At 37.6% G+C, this 11,078-nt stretch overlaps 1 pseudogene; it reads right to left on the bottom strand.

The window, feature by feature from the left end:
• Positions 1-1,617: 1,617 nt before the first annotated feature.
• On the bottom strand, positions 1,618-1,801 carry LOC129239872 (U2 spliceosomal RNA; annotated as a pseudogene).
• Between the last annotated feature and the right edge of the window lie 9,277 nt (positions 1,802-11,078).

Here is an 11,078-nt window from a genome sequence, read left to right as displayed (position 1 = left end):
GCACCAAACCATTCGGCTACGGCGGCCGCGATACGCATACCTTATGCTAAAATATGTGCCAGCAACACTTTAAAGTGTCATAAGTAGTAATGATACCAAAACCTGCAAGAAGTTCCCATGAAGTGCCATCGTACCGTCCGATCTCCTTGCTACCTGTAATGTCCAAACTACTTGAAAAAATTCTGCAGCGGTTAAAGATTTTGATTGAGAATATACGCCTTATTCCTAACCACCAGCTCGGATTTCAAGCAACCACTCCAAAATTAAACAAGAGCATAGGATCAAAAACGTGATAGAGGAAGCAATCAAAAAGAAGAAAGTGTGCTCTTCCATATTTTCTGTATTTTTCTTTGACAAAGTATGGCATACCAGTCATAATACTCTATAAGCATAAAACTTTGCTTCGAAGAGAGTTTTCGGTCATGTTTACTTCGTATCTAAATAACAGATATTTCAGTATCAGGTGCGATAGCTTTTATTCAAACCTGAAGCAAATTAAAGCCAGGGTTCCTTCACAACTGATCCACCGATCTCCAAGACTAGCACTACAGCAACCTTTGCTGATAATACATGCATTTTAGCAATCGAAGACGATGAGACACAGTCCACTCCTAAACTTCTGGAATATGTTAACAAAATCACCGAATGGACTACAAAGTGCCGTATTATAATAAATTTAACGAAGCGAAATCACTTCATGTAGATTTTACGAATAAGAAAATTCAATATCCTTCTACTATATATACTGGTACATATCAGGCACACAAATTCTTTGCTCCAATACTGCGAAGTACTTGGGAATGGCGCTTGGTGCCAAAGAGCACGTAAAATAAATCATATGGAATTAAATCTCAAAAAGCAAAAATTAAACTGGCTTACTGGAAAAAGTTCGCCTCTTTCTATACAAAACAAACTTTTAATTTATTGTATAACCAAGTATTTCAACCCGGAGGCTCGGTCACTTGTCAATTCAGATAAGAAATGCCGGAGACTTAAACGAAAGATACCAAATGATCTTATTACAGAAATTCCAACGGCTGACAAACAAATGTAAATTTCTGTGAGTTGTCGTCCAATTATATATGAATTTTAAGTGAATACTGTTGCATTTAATAGAAAAATGTTACTTGGTAGTGTAAACTAGGTATAATGGAATGGCATATACTTAAGTACTATTAACATTTTAATAAAAACAGTATGTATACTTTTATTTCAAAACAGACCAACAAACAAAAAAAAAAAATACCAGTCTAACGGTTAGACGCGATAGAAGTGAAACCTTCCGTAAAACAAACTGAGAGAGAATAAGACGAAAGCAGCATTAGGAGCAAGATAATTATAGGTGCATTATAATATTGCTATAAAGTTCATATTTTATTTTCTTCATTTTATCATTATTCATCCTCAATGTTTTCAATTTCAACAAATGATACGAGTGGCTTATGATAGATAAAATATGATACAAATGCTTTGGTTTCGATGTTGTCAAAAAAAATACCCAAACGGACCCAAGAAACAGACTTACAAATTTCTTCCATTTTCGTCTACTTGTATTCATTTAAAAATTTATGTCTCTTCCCACCAAAGCTAAATGTATTTGTATATTTTTTCTTGTATTTATTCAAAGCCGAAATCCCGGCGGTACTGCAATACCGGGTCAACCCGTGGCAGAGAAGGAGCAAGCCCCTAAAACACTCCGCCCATTTCCAAAAATCAGTTTAACATTTGTTGTCCTCCGATGGAGGATCTATCAGATGTTAAGCTGATAACCACACTACCTAGTCAATACATTTTAAATAATAAACCTAATAAAACTTTTGAGAATTACACGCTCACAAAAATTATTTATATCAACATATAATATAACGCTTCGTAACTAAATAACTTTTAGGCCAGCGACGACAGCATGGCGCGGTAGCCGAGCGACTAGCAATGTGAGCTTCCGATCCAAAATCCTTGGTTCAAATCACAAGAAAAAATAAAAGTTATTTTTATTTAGTTCGTCGCTACTTTTATATCAACATATAATATAACGCTTCGTAGCCAAGTTGGTCGCTTTTTTCGTTTCACTTTTCCTCAAATCACTTCCAACGATTCTAAAGAAGTTTTCACTTCAAAACCAAAAATAATTGAACAGCATTTATTTTGCATACAACTCTAATTGGTCAATTTGAAACCAATACAATTCTAGTCACTCTTGAACTAGTATAATTTCTTTGAGCAGATATGAGTTTATGGACTGGAATGCTTGCTGAGTGTAGTTTGGGTTTCACCGCAGGGCATGCACACATATTCATAAGTGTATGTGTGCGAATATTTACAGAATCATTTTTAAAATAGGCAATTAATGTTTGTCAGCTTGTATGCTTATTACAACTCGATTTTCATGCGAAAAAAAGAAGAAGAAATTACCTGAGCTTTAACGAGCATTCATAGATCATATCGAATATATGGAATTTTTTTATTTTAGGGTAAAGGTATCCTAGTCAACCTGTGGTATGCTCTTGGAAGCTGGGCTAAATTGAACTAAGCGAGATCTGGTCAATAGCATCAACATCTAAAATCCGTAAGTCGAAGGTATTCATGGATGAGACATAATTTATCTCCGAATCACTTTTGCGGCAGCTGTCTGGAGCGTAAAGTGGAATCATCTCAGTATCCATTCCTCGACTACACTATTTTGACAGGGCCAAGTTTCAGGAATCTTCGCTCTTAATTTCAATAACTTCTGCTAACTTATCATAATTAGATACAAGCCGTCTGGAATTTATTTTATCATCAGCCCATTTGCATCTCTCACACGCGTAAGTAGTCACCACACAAATATTGCCTTCAACTCTCTCTTTAGCCGCCCCCCTTTCGCCTTGCAATTGTGCCACAATGGCCAAATTAATAGTCACGTCCAAGTGAGCCCATCTCCTTAGTGGCAGCCTTCTAACCTAACACAGCCTAATAATGGCTTTGTTTAGCAGCGACATGCAGATTACAGACGCACACATGCAAACATGCCTACAAGCACATATTACACAAGTACGAAAGCATGTGTCACTTCCTTGTAAGATTTGCTGGCAACATTTCCTTGTATCCACAGCTTTCTTGGCTATTATGTTCGGCTTCGGTGATGTTGGTTTTGTTACCCTTTGTTTGCGCTCAATTTACGCACAATGACTACTAGACTCTGGCTCATTTGGCCTTTTTGAAGTTGTATCGGATATCTACTGCTATGTGGACATAATGTACATGTGTGTGTATATGAAGGGTGTCCCAAATTCCATGGAAATAGTATGACGGATAGCTATTTATCTTTCGACGTCTTTCTGTACCTCAATAAAGAGAAAGTGGCTCGGTTAACGATTACCGCCATATGTCCGCACTTCATTTTATATTATTCCAATAGACTGGAGATGGTCATCTTCTCCGGCTTTCAGCTGCATGACGGTCTGAATGTCCATAGTTCGAATGCCAACGTGAGCCGATACACCTGTATAATTGACTGCCGCTGGACTGCAAATCAAATCTAACTCGACGTTGATGACATAAAGTATTCTTATTCTCTTGTACTCTTATTTCTGATTGTCCTACTTTTTTATTGAGATGTCAGTTGCCCATACACTTATTAGCTCACTTACTGACCACTCGAAAAGAAAAGACAGGGTGTGTCAATACAGTCGATAAAGGAAATAAAAGGCAAGTACTATGCAGTCATCATCCTTCCCCAAGTTTTTCGGCTCGATAAGAAGCCACTAGCCTAAATTATTTTTGTTATGTTGGTACACTTTTCATATGAATGTAGGTGAAGTTTCATTTCAATTCGTCAATTCATTATTTCCTTACAAGCCATTTAGTATCGACGTGTCGCAATATTTTCCACAATGAAAAAATTAAGTATCGTGCAGTGATTGAATTTTAATTTTTGGAAGGCTTAAAAGCAAAGGAGATTTATCAACAAATATTGAAAGTACATAAAGGCAAAGCTTGAAGACTATCCACATCAAGGACTTCTAAAAACAGCAACAGGAGACAGAAAAAAATACAAATATACAATACCAAATGAGATACTTTGGACTTCTACTAAATCTTTTTCAGCTACTCGACTATTTTCCATATCGTCTTGGAAAATCGTCAAGTAGCTGAAAAAGATTTAGTAGAAGTCCAAAGCATCTCATTTGGCAGTGTAAGCAAGATTTGGACTGAAGTATTGAGCAGGTTTCAGGAAGCTGTTTACGCAAAGGGTGCCGCATTCACTAACAGAGGAACAAAAACACATTCGAATGCGACTTTCTCAGCAACATTTAGAGGGAACTATGCATGAGAAAATGGTCTGTCACCGTAATCTTAAATCAAAACAAGAGACTAAAGAGTGGTCGTGTACAGAAATCGACCAAAAAGGTGTTAGCATCAATTTACGGATTACTTACAAACGGGTAAAACAATATATTCTGAATATTATTTTAACCATTTAGACCGGCTGAAGGAAACAATTCGTGAAAAAGACCCAGTTTGCAATCGAAAAAATTATTTTTCATCACGACAATGCACCGTATCATGAGAGCATTTTGACAATGCCTAAAATCTATAAATTAAAGTTCGAATTGTTGATGCATTCCCCGCATTCACCTGATTTGGCCCCTAGCGACTTCCAAACCCAAAGCTAATCATGCGTGGGAAGAATTTTTCATCAAATGACGAGGTCATAACAGCTGCGGAAACATATTTTGCAGCCCTTCCAGATTCTCACTTTAGGGAAGGAATTCATAAATTAGGATCTTGTTGGAGCACAAAGAGCATGGATGATCAGGGAGTCTATACAGAATAATAAAGTGTATTTCAAGCCATACAATTTTGTTTATCTTACCGTACCGCAAAACTTATTGAACAACCTAGTATTGTAATCCCAAACTTAAAGCTAAAGTTACCATATGTTGGAAATCATATTAGGAAGAACCAAGAATAGTATGTAAATTGTTTCTAGTTGACTCGTGAGAATATCAAAGGGACGATGACATTTTTTTTATTTACTTCCTCTAGATTCGCCTCATAGAATTTAGCTTATCCAAGTAACTTTCTAAGTGGAAAAGTAAACTCTTGCACGTCATTATAATCTGTTGAAGGTGAGATCTATGATCATATGACTCCCCGCAACGGTAGCACATCAATATTTTGACCAGTTTTAATTATTATTATTTTTAAGTTATTTTTATATAAAAGGAAAATGTTGAGGAAAGGGTGAAAAAGGCCAGTAATGCGTTGTACGCATGTGAAACAATGCTGGGCGTTACTTGGGGTCTATCACCCTCTCTGATGCATTGGTGCTACACGGCAGTAGTTAGACCGATATTGCTATATGGGGCCTTAGTATAGTGGACTGCCTCAAGAAAACTGACATACTTAATGCCACTGCAAAGGATTCAACGACTCGCTGCTCTGTGCATAACAGGAGCGATGAAAGCCACTCCAACGGCAGCGCTGGAAATGACACTCAGCATGCCACCTATTGACCCTACAGCGGAAAACCTGGCAGCGAAATCCGCGAGGAGGCTAGTGGCTGCGAGGGTATTCACCTGCAGAACCTTCGGTCACAGCTTAATAGAAAAGTGGAGCTCAGGTTGCACGGACTACATGACGCCGTACTTTAATTTGGAGAAAAGAGAGCCCTACAATTGAAGAGGAGGGATGGCACAAAGGCATGAAGCCTGGCTATAGTACTTTTCACATCTATACAGACGGCTCTAAAACTTTAGATGAAGTGGGAGTTATAGACCCCTAATTTTAGTAGCATGAAATGCAAGCTTCAAGGATGTTGCGAATTTTCTCCATGTCATGAAAAAAGTCGTACATGTGTGGTGTGGATGGAATGCGAACTGGTAAGTGTTTTAGCGAAAAACTTTTGGTACTGTTTGGAATAGTGGAGCATGCGCATGCGATGTTGTATTGATATAGTAAGGGGCTGTACTGAAGATGGCAATGAGTGGGTTATAATATACTACGCCTCTAATGTGGTCCATTGTGTTTGTCGACAAGTTTAAAATTGGAATAAATTTGAGTACCTCCTCGAGCATTTTGTTCCAATAAAAAATTTAGAGTCACACTGTATAGGTGAACGAGAGCTGTGAGAGCTGCCCATTCACAGATAGGTATATGCTCTTAAGTTTCATCGCCCAGCTCGCAAAAATAACAGCCGCTTCTTCCTGTTAATTATAGTTCGCCGAAGTCATAACGAAGCCTACAGTGGCTCATATGAAGGGTGATCAGTTCAGAGGTATCGCACTTTAAATTTAAATAAAACGACGAATATTCGAATTGATTGGGTAATCTTTATTATTCTTCTTTAGAACCATTTATGAGTTTTAATTTTTAAAGATAATCCGTTTCATATGTTAGTCGCAACTGCGCCGTAATTCGGCCATCCCTAACACCAATCATCAATTACTCACTGGAAGACTTCGGTCGGTATTTCGTGAATAATTTTAGTAATACTGAATTACCACACCTCAATCGAAGCTGGTTTACCCACAAAGCATTTAGACTTTTCATAGCTCAACAAAAAAAAGTTAAAAGGTGTGATATCACACGATCTTAGTGGCCAATCCACTGGTCCAAGACGAGAGATAAATGGGTCACCGAAACGACGACGCAGTAAACCCATTGTTTCACGGGCTTTATGGCAAGTAGCGCCGTCTTGTTGGAACCAAATGTTGTAGAAATTAGGGACTTAAACTTTCATCATCAAAAAGTCATTTATGATGACGCTATAGCCAGCAGCGTTTGCCATTCTCTGTTATATTGGTGTCAGCCTCGTCTTTGAAGAAATATGGACCGATGATTCCTCCAGCTCATGGGACACACCAATCAGTTGTTTTCAATGGTTATAAAGGATGTTCTAGAATGGCCTCGGGTTGCTCTTTAGCCCAAATATAGTAATTTTGCTTATTAACGTAGCCATTAAGGCAACAAATGGGCCTAATTGTTGAACACCACAAGTTGGCCTGAGCGCACGATGAACACTTTCCACACAGCGTGGATTTTCGTAATACCATTCGGTCACCGTAGCCGAGAATCTCGGTGAAACACCAAAATAAAGAAAACGTTTTTTCTATTAGCGATTGCCCCTCGACAGGCAATGGCAAACCTCTGAGTGTATTTCTGCTATGAGAAAGCTCCTCATAAAAAAATATGCGCCGTTCGGAGTCGGCTTAAAACTGTCTGTCTCTAAAGTCGAGTAACAATATCAAGACGCACACCACAAACATGAAGAGGAGCTCCGCCAAACACCCACGTAAAAGTTGTTGAGGCATAAGTCTTTCTATGATGAGAAATATATACATTTAGTCTGGCAGTAGTAGCGCGTGATCTGTGAAAAAAACCCTATTGGAAAAAGTACCTCCAATCTGGACACCCTTAAGTATCCAGCGAGAGTTCATTGGCCCCCATTTTCCAGGTTCAGAAGCCTTTGTGATGCTCTACTCGAGTGAAGGATAAACTGTTAAGCCTGCCGTTGTCCATGCAATGCCGTGCGAATGTCCTATCCTCCCAGTCTTAGACAAATTCCTTTATGTGGGCTTTGGTGCAGAAATCATATTCGCTATATAATAGCCACACCACGTATTTCGGCGCATTTAAATGCCCACTAATCGAAGCATCGCTCCGAAGTACACAAAAGTCCCAGTCATTTTAAATAGACTTTAGTGTTATTAAAACATCTAAAGATGCAAATACTTAAAAATCAAATAGCGGCAATAAATTCGCATAAGCAAATTCGCCTTTAATTAAGAAATTGCAGTAAATCCCAAAACAAAGTGAAATTAATTAAAGCAGTGCAACCAGCAAGGCTGGCGAACAGACGCTTGCACTGAGTTTTTTTGTAGGTATGAAAACATGTGCGCTTATGTATGTATGTACCTATGTATGTGTATATGCATATACATATTTACTTTATCAAAATAGCTACCCAAAAAAACACAAGCAGCCTAAGAGACCGGCAATGAGACCCCGGGATTGCATTCGTCATCTGAGTGTAATATTAGCGCACAGGCAATAGCAGACGCTTTTGCATATAAACCTTCGTATGCACATACATACATCAGGCACATATAAGTGTACTATACAATAAGCTACTAAATGCATCTATTATAAAGTAAACATAAGCAGTTTTAGAGCGAAAAAAGTACAAACAAATGCGAAATGTGGCTATGATACGGCAGCCGCAAGTGTAGCCGCCACTGTTGGCAGTAAAATGGGCTAAAATTCGGAAAATCTGATTTCGCATGAAACTCACCTCGATTGATTTTATTTTTATACCGATGGCGTTGTTGTTGCTGCTGCTGTTGTTGTTGATGTTCTTGTACGTTCAGCAAATGCAAACGATAAACAATGCGTGAAAAGCACGATTTTCCAATGTTACTATAGCAGATACGAGTTGTTTACATCCGCGTGCTCACTCACACACTTGCGCACTCGGCTGTTGGTGTATCTGTGCTAGTTTCTATTTTTATTGAAGTTACCTGTAAACAACTTCTTTTATTCATGTTAAACGTATATTTTCATTTTCATCGATGAACACATCGGGGATTAGGTTGTTTGATATTTTTTTGATGTTTTTTTTTTTTTAATTTTAGTTTTTACTTTTAAAAGTATTAATTATTCAGGCATTTATAGGTTATAGGCACAGAAATGGGTAATGGAAAATGTAAATATTAAGAGATAATTTTTTATGTGCAGTAATAATGGAAAATTTTCATAATAGACCAGCGCATGCATGCAGCACCGGCAGTCCTTGGGCCGAGCTTCACCCCCAATTTGTGATTTGCGTCTTGGTTTGTTCTACAAATGGCGGTTCCTGCACTTTTATGAGCTTCGGAAAGTCAGATGACTAGCTTTTATCACATTTTTTTTTTTATAGCTGCCATAGCTGAGTAGGCTCGCCGAGTACTAACATTTAATTACTGGCTTTGAATTTACTGCACTACGAAGTAGCTATGGCATGGTTGGGCACAGTGCACTAAATAATTAATGCAATAAGTCGATATTTAAAACACTGAAGAACTTAAATCTTAGTGCTAATGAAAGCCTTTTTTAACTACCACTACAAAATTAGTGATTATGCAATTTAGTGGTAGTGAAAAATGTCTAACGCCGAGCTATAGAACCCACTGATTCTTGAAATATTTTGTGAAATTATATTAAGCCATATACAACCGAATGGGTTGGTGCGTGACTACCATTCGGAATTCACAGAGAGAACGTTGGTTCGAACCTCGGTGAAACACCAAAATTAAGAAAACATTTTTCTAATAGCGGTCGCTCCTTGGCAGGCAATGGCAAACCTCCGAGAGTATTTCTGCCATGAAAAAGCTCCTCATAAAAAATATCTGCCGTTCGGAGTCGGCTTGAAACTGTAGGTCCCTCCATTTGTAAAATAACATCAAGACACACGCCGCAAATAAGAGGAGGAGCCCTAAAAGGGAGTGCGCGTCAATTATACATATATACATATATATACAAATGCTTTCTTCAAAAAAAAAAAACAAAGTGCAATAAATTTAGATTTTTGATTGGAACGCAAAAATGCGCCTATCATATGAAAATTTGTCATTAAAATTCCATTTCTTTGAACTTAGTTATAATTCAGTAAGTATCGTGTTTTCAAAGAAGGTAAAATTCTGCAAATTTCAGTCATAGATACCTTTATATTACACATAAGAAGTACTAAAGGGTGATCAGATTGAAGGTACGTTTTCCAATAGGGTTTTTTAACATTTCACGTGCGACTACTGTCAAACTAAATACTTTATTTTCTTTTTTGGAGTATTCATAGGCATTTCATCATGCCAAGACTTACGCCTCAACAATGTTTACAAATCGTACAATTCCATTACGAAAATCGACGCTCTGTGAAAAGTGTTCATCGCACACTCATGCCAACTTCTGTTGTTAAAGGATGAGGCCCATTTTTGCCCAAATGGCTATGTCAATAAGCAAAATTGCCATATTTGGGCTGAGGAGCAACCCGATGCCTTTGAAGAACAGCCATTACATCCATTGAAAACAACAGTTTGTTGCGGCCAATGGGCTGGAGGAATCATCGGCCCATATTTCTTCAAAGACAAGGTGCGCGCCAATGCAATAGTGAATGGCGAACGCTAGCGGCTATCGCATTATTAGTTTTACATGTAGAAAGTTGATGCCTGTGTTTTCCATACAAGCACAGCAGGAAAATCATTTAATTGCTATCACTTGGGTGATATTCAATATTCCACTTGTTTCCAACAAGACGGCACAACTGCCATACAGCCCGTGAAACAATGGATTTACTGCCTCGTCGTTTTGGTGAGCAATTCAGTTCTCATCTTGAACCAGTGGATTGGCATCCAAGCCACCAAGATCGTGTTATATCACACCTTTGGAGTTCTATTTGTGTGGGTATGTAAAGTCTAAATGCTTTGTGGACAAGCCAGCTCCGAATGAGGCATTGTAAAGCCCACATCACTGAAGTTATTCACGAGATACTGACCGAAGTCATCCAGTGAGTCATTCAAAATTGATGTTTACGGATGACCGAATTACGACACAATTATGACCAACATTTTAAAGCACAAAAATAATAAAGATTTGCCAATCAATTTGAATTTTCATCGCTTTATTCGAACTCAAAATCCGATACCCCTAAATTCACTCTTTATTATCATTGTCTCATTAGATGAAAATATTTTTTTACTTTTAATTAAGGAGGCATAGTAAATTGAAACCTTCGAAGTGGTTTTTTCAAAATTTTGGACTTTTAAATTATAAAATTAGCTCCAGAAAATGCCAGCCTTCAACCAAATGTTCTGCAATTTTTTTAAATGTGTAACACTAGACACATTTAAAAAAATTGCAGAACATTTGGTTGGATGAATTTTTGAACCACCATGAATTTTAGGTTGGCTCTAAAAGTGTATAAAATCGATAAAGCCTCAATATAGCCTATTGAATAAGCCGCTTTATTTAGAATGGTGGAGATCCATTTTCACAAAAAATTAGTTAATGATATAAATGAATACAAATTATTATGAACATAATATATAATTTTATCATTACAA

This window comes from Anastrepha obliqua, chromosome 2, assembly GCF_027943255.1.
Source record: "Anastrepha obliqua isolate idAnaObli1 chromosome 2, idAnaObli1_1.0, whole genome shotgun sequence".
NCBI classification, from domain to species: Eukaryota; Metazoa; Arthropoda; class Insecta; order Diptera; family Tephritidae; genus Anastrepha; species Anastrepha obliqua.
This window is presented reverse-complemented; position numbering and strand designations above follow the sequence as displayed.